This window comes from Rhinopithecus bieti, unplaced genomic scaffold (assembly GCF_001698545.2).
Source record: "Rhinopithecus bieti isolate Rb0 unplaced genomic scaffold, ASM169854v2 scaffold_13689, whole genome shotgun sequence".
NCBI lineage: Eukaryota > Metazoa > Chordata > Mammalia > Primates > Cercopithecidae > Rhinopithecus > Rhinopithecus bieti.
Window position 1 is genome coordinate 68,201 of NW_016808044.1, and position 7,931 is coordinate 76,131.

The 7,931-nt window shown below is 34.3% G+C and overlaps 1 protein-coding gene across 3 annotated transcripts in view; it reads left to right on the plus strand.

Annotated features, from left to right (window-relative positions):
• Positions 1-7,073: 7,073 nt before the first annotated feature.
• The window catches only part of LOC108537667 (putative disintegrin and metalloproteinase domain-containing protein 5), a 25,441-nt gene continuing 24,583 nt past the window's right edge, over positions 7,074-7,931 (plus strand). For 2 of the 3 annotated variants that reach the window (XR_001887889.1, XR_001887891.1), the window contains exon 1: positions 7,074-7,117. The gene's annotated coding sequence lies outside the window, so the exon portion shown is untranslated. The remainder of the gene's footprint in view (positions 7,118-7,931) is intronic. The other variant, XM_017885310.1, reaches the window with a different exon arrangement.

Genomic DNA, 7,931 nt, shown 5'->3' on the forward strand with positions numbered 1-7,931 from the left:
TGAGACAGAGTTTGGCTTTTGTTGCCCAGGCTGGAGTACAATAGTGCAATCTGGCACACCGCAACCTCCGACTCCGGGGTTCAAGCAATTCTCATGCCTCAGCCTCCTGAGTAGCTAGGATTACAGGCATGCACCACCACTTCAGATTAATTTTGTATTTTTAGTAGAGTGGTGTTTCTCCAAGTTGGTCGGGCTGGTCTCGAACTCCCGACTTCAGGTGATCCACTCACCTTGATCTCCAAAAGTGCTGGGATTACAGGCATGAGCCACCGTGCCTGGCCTGTGTAATATATTTTAATTCTTATGTGTCATAAATTGCACAAGAAATTAATTTTTAATTGAGTATTTAGTTGTTGTTTAAAGAAATTAAAGAAAGAATGTATTTTATGTTTCTCCACATATTTACCATTTCCAAAGCTTTTAATTCCTCTAAAAGGTCTGTGTTTCTGATGTGTATTTTTTGACTATTGAATTTTCTTTAGCTTTTGTTCATCTGAAATTACCTTTACTTGTTAAATACTTTACTTGGGAATAACATCAACTTTTAGAAAAGCTGCAACATTGAGAATGATACAAAGAATCCCTCTATTCTCTTTATCTATATGTATTGTTAATTTGTATCTTATTATCACTTTGTTCTCTCCATGTAAAAGCAAGTTGTATATTGCATCATGAAGCATTATTCTCAAATATTTTAGTGTGTATTTACATAGAACAAGAACGTTACCTTTTATAATTACCGTGGAGTTATATGCCTCAGAAAGAATAGCCACATTTATCTTCTACCACTTTGTTGGATAATATAAGTGCTACTATGTATTATATTTAAAGAAGCTGTTTTATGGTCTAATACGGATCATTTTATATAAGACTTTCATATATGCTTCAAAAATGTATATAATCTCTGAAACTTCCATATACGTGTATGATATCCACCACTTGCTGGGGTTTTAACATCTTGTGTATTGTTACAGATTAATTCATCTGCTTGATCTATTAGTTACTGAGATAACTACATAGCAATAGCTCACTCTAATAGTCAATTTCTATTTATTATTTTATTAGTTTCTTTCAAGTATTTTGTAGCCATATTACTAGGTATAAGGAAGTTTAGAATAGCTTTATTTTTCTGATGAGTTGAATATTTTTATCAATATGTTGTGATAAGCATGTCCATTTTTTGCCTTTAAGCTCTATAATAGTTATATATTAAACACAACTATTAACATATAACGATGAATATAACTATTATGTTAACTAATATAACTATCATATAACATAACATATGCTTATTTTCTAGTATTTTTCTGGTATATTGTCATCCTTTAGCTCTTAGTATTTCTGTGTCCTTATGTTTTCAGGGTTTTAAATTTGTTTATACAGGATTTTTTTTTACCCTCTTTATCCATTAGTATTTGATCTGTTGTTATTTTGTGGTTATTTGGACTCGCTTCCATTATCATGCTTTTGTTTTCTGCTGTCTTGCTTTTCATATGTTCAGCCTTGTAAATGAGCACCTTCACTCATGCCACATATCCTACATTGTGTAAATGTGTAATATGGTTAATTGAGGAAGGTTACATACAGAGAACTAGGAAAATGTAAAACTATTTCTAAAAGGCCTGGACTCCAAGTTAGGAAAATAACATCTCTTTTGTCTATATCAGAGAGGAAAATTCTATTGCATTATTTTTTTTCTGTCAGGAGTTTTCTGCAGACTTGCTGGAGACTGTTGAAGATCCCAAGCTATGAATTTTTGTGTTTTCAGCAAACAGAAATGTGTGTGTACACTATTTGCTACAATGTTTCAGAGAAAATGCTATAATTTTTCTCTTGAATGAGGATATATTATTGAAATTAATCACCATTACAGTACTCAGGGCAGTGTGTTTAGAAGGCACATTGTTTATTCAGGATAAATAGTCATGTTGTTTTATTGGAATGAAGACGAATGATGGAATTATACAACAGTAGACAAAATAGGCTTAGTAGCTGAGTAAAAAGTCTGAGGCCTGGTTCTGGTCTTTAATGAATATGTGCTCTTGCGGAACAGGAATTAAAAGAAATTAAGGAGTGTGTAAGCAGAAACTCAGTTGTATGTAAGAAAACCCAGTTCCCTCTGAGAAAGAGAAAGAGCTGTAGTCCTTTAAAAATTAACTGCCTGTTTTACTGGGGCCAGTGAGCCTTTCTCTCCTCCTTTCCCAGGCATTGTGGAGACCCTGATTCCCTAGCTGTGCAGTTGCAAGGTCACTAGACAGATAAACTCAAGTCGCAAAACATGTTTTTCTTTTAAAAGTAAGAAATGATGTAATGCATGTCACAATTAATTAAATAACTGTCTTTATTTCTCACTTCTGTAATATGATTCCCCCTGCACAGATCTCCCCCCGCCCCCACGAAATGCTTAAAAGGTAACGTAACTCGTTGTTCAGGGCTCAGTCCGTCCTTTGGATGTTAATCTGACTGGGCTGGTGCACCTAAATAATTAATAAATATCCTCCTGAACCCCATCAGTCTCTCTGATTCCTTAAAAATATCCCACAACATTGGAAACTTCACTTTTTGACCTTTTATACATACATATATGTAAGGAAGATAATCACAACCATGTCATTTTAATATCATCAATTAATGTATAAAGCCTCTAGGGTTATGCCTCAAACTTAGCACTTAATTTTGTTTTTGTCTCTTCACTTTAGCACTGCATTATTCTAACATTTTATATTTAAATACATTTACAATATGATAGTTCAGTCATTTTCACTAGGGATTAAGAAAGAAAATTTGTCTTTTAGTATGCTTATGTGGGCTCTGACATGACAGCCGCAGCTTAGAAAGTTGTCTATATATTTGGTCTTGTCAACACTGTAAGTATTTATCTTTAGTATTTAACAAGAAACATTTATTTTAATGCAGTAACTATTTATGTAAATAGCATTTTCACTTTTATAAAAACTACAGTTGTGCTAACTAGTTTCATCCACCAATGGATTCTTCTCCAAAAAATAGTAAATTGAACATAGTAGCATTACGTATGGAGATGTAATGTCATATTTATGGTCACCCCAAATCGTATATCATATATCTTCTGTTTTCAGGTGTTTTCTCAGCTTAAAATGACTGTTATTCTATCTTCTTTGGAGCTCTGGTCACATGAAAATAAGATTTCAACTAATGGGGATGCTGGTGATGTACTGCAAAGGTTTTGTCATGGAAACAAAATTTGTGTTTCAAAAGTCCAATAACATGGCATATTTATTAATGTAAGCAATTTATTCACACTGAGAGGGGGGTTTTCAAATATTTAATATGTTCACTATCAAAACTATACACAAAATTTATTATATGTATAATGCTTAGACATCTTAAAAAGATTTATTAATACTGTGTTGTCAAAATGCAGAATACAAAAATCTGATAACCATATAAGGCACCAATTAAATCATAGTAGGACATTGTTCTTAAAGTGGACCATTTATTTATGAAAATGTAATGAGCTGAAAAATGTAAAGCTTTTGGATAAACGTGGCGCCTTAATAATTGTAAAGCTCTTCTCAGTGATAAATAGTTAAAACCATCATTTTATCATTATTTAAAATGTAAACCAATGGCAAGCAAAATATGCAAAATAATGGAATACAAAATTGCATATGATGCTGGCTATAACACAAAACATTAAAATAGTAAATAACTGAAATGGATTACTTTAAGATCCCTGTAGTTTTTCTGGCATTTCTATGATAATCTAACATATAGCTATTAAACTAATTGCTGTGTATCTTTGAAGAGTCTTTACATGGATTTTTTTGTTTGTTTGTTTTACTAATTTGATTATTTAGGGCCAAAAACCCAGTCCTAAAGATCTTAAGCAATACGTAATAAATTTGCAAATCTATGGTGTCTAATGTGGAAGCAGAAATAAGGTTTAGGAATTCAGAAGCAACATTAACAAACGACTAAAATGTGTGAGGATATCATACTATATCATCTCTCTCTTTTTTGTAATGAATGTACTGCATGTTCTATCTCTCTCTCTCTCACCTTTAACATTCCTTACAACGTTTAGTGTCGGTTTACTATGTGAAAATTATGGCAGTAAATGACCCTGACTTTTAGCTTTTAGAATTTTATCCAGCCAGTTATGATGACAGCAATAATTAATTTTGGGGAAAGATTAGACACTGCTAGGTTTTGTGCTATGTATCATAAACTGTTCAATAGCCCTCAGAACTTAACTTTATAGAAACTATGGGAGATTATCCAAATAGAAAATGCTTGAAAGTATAAGACACGACCTGCAATATTCATGTTTTAAGGAAAGTACAGCTTAATTGGCGTACCCAATTTATGAAAGGTGATTAAGTTATTAATAAATTAAAATATGTTTATTTTAACAAGAAAAAAATTTTAATTCAGTTATAGGGACCTTCCTACTTACGTGGGAGCAATGTACTATGGAGTGGCATGTGATCCAACATTTGCTGCAGGAACAACTTTGTTTTTTTGTACATTTTATTTCTATCTCTTAAGTAATACCAGATTTTGAAACTTAATATCTACTTGAAGGAGCATAAGTACACATTTTTAGATTTTGAAGCACAAATCATTTTAAAGAGCTTTTTATTATGATAAGAAACATAAAAAATTTACAATCTTTACCATTTTAAGTCCACACTTCAATTGTGTTAAGTATATTCACAATGCTTTGAAAGAAATCTCAAATTTTTTTTTGTCTTGCAAAGTTGAAACTCTAAACCTGTTATACAATCTTCATCTTACCCCTGCCCCCAATCTCTGATAACAACCAGTTTACTTTCTATTTCTACAAAAGTGACAACTTTAGGCTATTTATATAAGTAGAATTATATAGCATTTTTATTTTTGCAACTGGCTTATTTCACTTAACATAATGTCCTTATGGTTTGTTCATGTTGTTGTGTGTGACAAGATTTCATTCCTTTTTAAGGCTGAATAATATCACATTGTGTGTGTATGTGTGTGCTTGTGATTTTATTCATTCACATGTCAATGGACACTTCGGTTATTTCATAATTTGGCTATTTTGAATAATGCTGAAAACATAGGAGTACAGATAGCTCTTTAAAATCCTGATTTTAATTCTTTTGGATGTATACCCAAGAGTGGGATTGATGGATCATATAATAGTTATATCGTTAATTTTTGGAGAAATCACCATACATATTCCATAGCAGTAGCACCATTTTATAATCCCATCAAGAGTACATAATTGTTCACATCTTATACACCACACTTTTATTCCTAGTTCATTTAATATTTTTATTACAAAAGTGTGTGAAATCTTATGAAATGTATTTTCTATAACAATTGAGATGATCACATGGTTTTTGTCTTTCATTATGTTAAAATAGTGTACCAAATTGTTTTATTTGCATATGTTGAGTCATCCTTGCATTTCAGGATTGACTCTCATTTGGTCATGATACTTAATCCTTTTAATGTGCTACTGAATTCATTTTTGTAATATTTTGTTGGGGAGTTTTGCGTCAGTGGGTAATGGGGATAGTGGTCTCTAGTTTTCTTTTCTTGTTAAACCTTTGTCTGGCATTGGTATTAAGGTAACACTGGCCTCATAGAATGAGTTGAGAAGTATTTCCTTTTCTTAATTCTTTGAAAGAGTTTGAGAAGAATTGGCGTTAAGTCTTCTTTACATGTTTTATAGAAATCTCCACTGTAGAAATCTTATCCTGGGATTTCTGTATTCAGATTTTGGAATATTATGTCTATCTTTTTACTAGTTCTGTGTCTTTTAGATTTTCTATTTCTTCACCAGGAAATCTTGGTAGTTTGTGAATGTGTAGTAATTTATACATTTCCTCTAGTTTATCCACTTTTTTGGCATACAGTTGTTCCTAGAATTATCTTATAAGATGTTTTTATATCTGTGGCATCAGTTGTAATCCTTCTATTTCATTTCATATTTTAATTATTTGGGTATTTTCTCTTTTTTCTTAATCTAGCTAAGGGTTTGCCAATTTTGCTAATCTTTTCAAAAAAACAAAATCTTTGTTTCTTGATTTTTTCTATTGGTTTTCTCATTTTATTATACTTGTCCCTGCTTTAACCTTTATTATTTCTTTCTTCTGCTTGCTTGGGTTTAGTTTAATTTTTATTTTATTAGTTCCTTGAAATGTAACATTAGATTATGGATTTTAGATCTTTCTTCCTTTGTAATGTGTGTGTTTGAAGGTATTAACGTCCCTTCTAGTAATGTTTTTACTAGACCCCGTAACTTTTGGTATATTGTGTTTTCATTTTAATTTGAGAGAGTACTTTCTACTTTTCCTTGTGACTTCTTTGACTCGCCAATCATATAAGATTGTCTTGTTTGATTTCTATGTATTTCTGGATATACAAGTTTTCCATCTCTCATTGATTTCCATTTTCTTTGTATTTTATAGTTTCTTTACATTGAAACTATAAAATACATTTTGCATAATTTGAATATTTTTAAAATTGTTAAGACTATTTCATGGTCTAACAGATACTCTATGCTGTAGAATGATCAATTGCTCTTGACAAGAACATGCATTCTAATGTTGTTGAGTGCAATGTTCTGTAAATATCTGTAAGGTCTAATTGGTGTATACTGTTGTACAAGTTCATCATTTACTTATTCATCTTCTATCTAGTTATTCTGTCTATTGTTGAAAGTGGAGTATGGAAGTATCCAACTACTATTGTGCTTGGATTAGCACAAAAATAATTGCTTCCTTCAATTATTTCTGAAGATTGCTTCCTATATTTAGAAGCTCTGATATTTGATGTATAAGTACTTATAATTGTTATACCTTCTTGGTGAACCGACCCTTTGATCTGTAACTAGTGTCCTTTTTAGTCTCTTGTAACAGTTTTGGTTTACAGCATATTTTGTTTGATATCAATATAGCTATTTTGACTTTCTCTGGCTACTATATGCATGAAATATGTTTTATAATCCTTTCCCTTTAAGTTAATATGTGTCCTTGTGAATTAAAATAGCAGGGCGGAGCAAGATGGCTGAATAGGAACAGCTCCAGTTTCCAACTCCCAGCACGAGCGACACAGAAGACCGGTGATTTCTGCATTTTCAACTGAGGTACTGGGGTCACCTCACTGGGGAGTGCCGGACAATCAGTGCTGGTCAGCTGCTGCAGCCCGACCAGCGAGAGCTGAAGCAGGGCGAGGCATTGCCTCACCTGGGAAGCACAAGAGGGAAGGGAATCCCTTTTCCTAGCCAGGGGAACTGAGACACACAACACCTGGAAAATCGGGTAATTCCCACCCCAATACTGTGCTTTAACCAAACGGGCACACCAGGAGATTATACCCACACCTGGCTGGGAGGGTCCCACGGCCATGGAGCCTCCCTCATTGCTAGCACAGCAGTCTGCGATCTAACCACAAGGCAGCAGTGAGGCTGCGGGAGGGGCGCCTGCCATTGCTGAGGCTTAAGTAGGTAAACAAAGCTGCTGGGAAGCTCGAACTGGGTGGAGCTCACAGCAGTTCAAGGAAACCTGCCTGTGTCTGTAGACTCCACCTCTGGGGACAGGGCACAGCTAAACAACAACAGGGGAAGCAGCAGAGACCTGTGCAGACGCGAACGGCTCTGTCTGACAGCTTTGAAGAGAGCAGTGGATCTCCCAACACGGAGGTTGAGATCTGAGAACGGACAGACTGCCTGCTCAAGTGGGTCCCTGACCCCTGAGTAGCCTAACTGGGAGACATCCCCCACTAGGGGCAGTCTGACACCCCACACCTCACAGGGTGGAGTACACCCCTGAGAGGAAGCTCCCAAAGTAAGAATCAGACAGGTACACTTGCTGTTCAGCGATATTCTATCTTCTGCAACCTCTGCTGCTGATACCCAGGCAAACAGGGTCTGGAGTGGACCTCAAGCAATCTCCAACAGG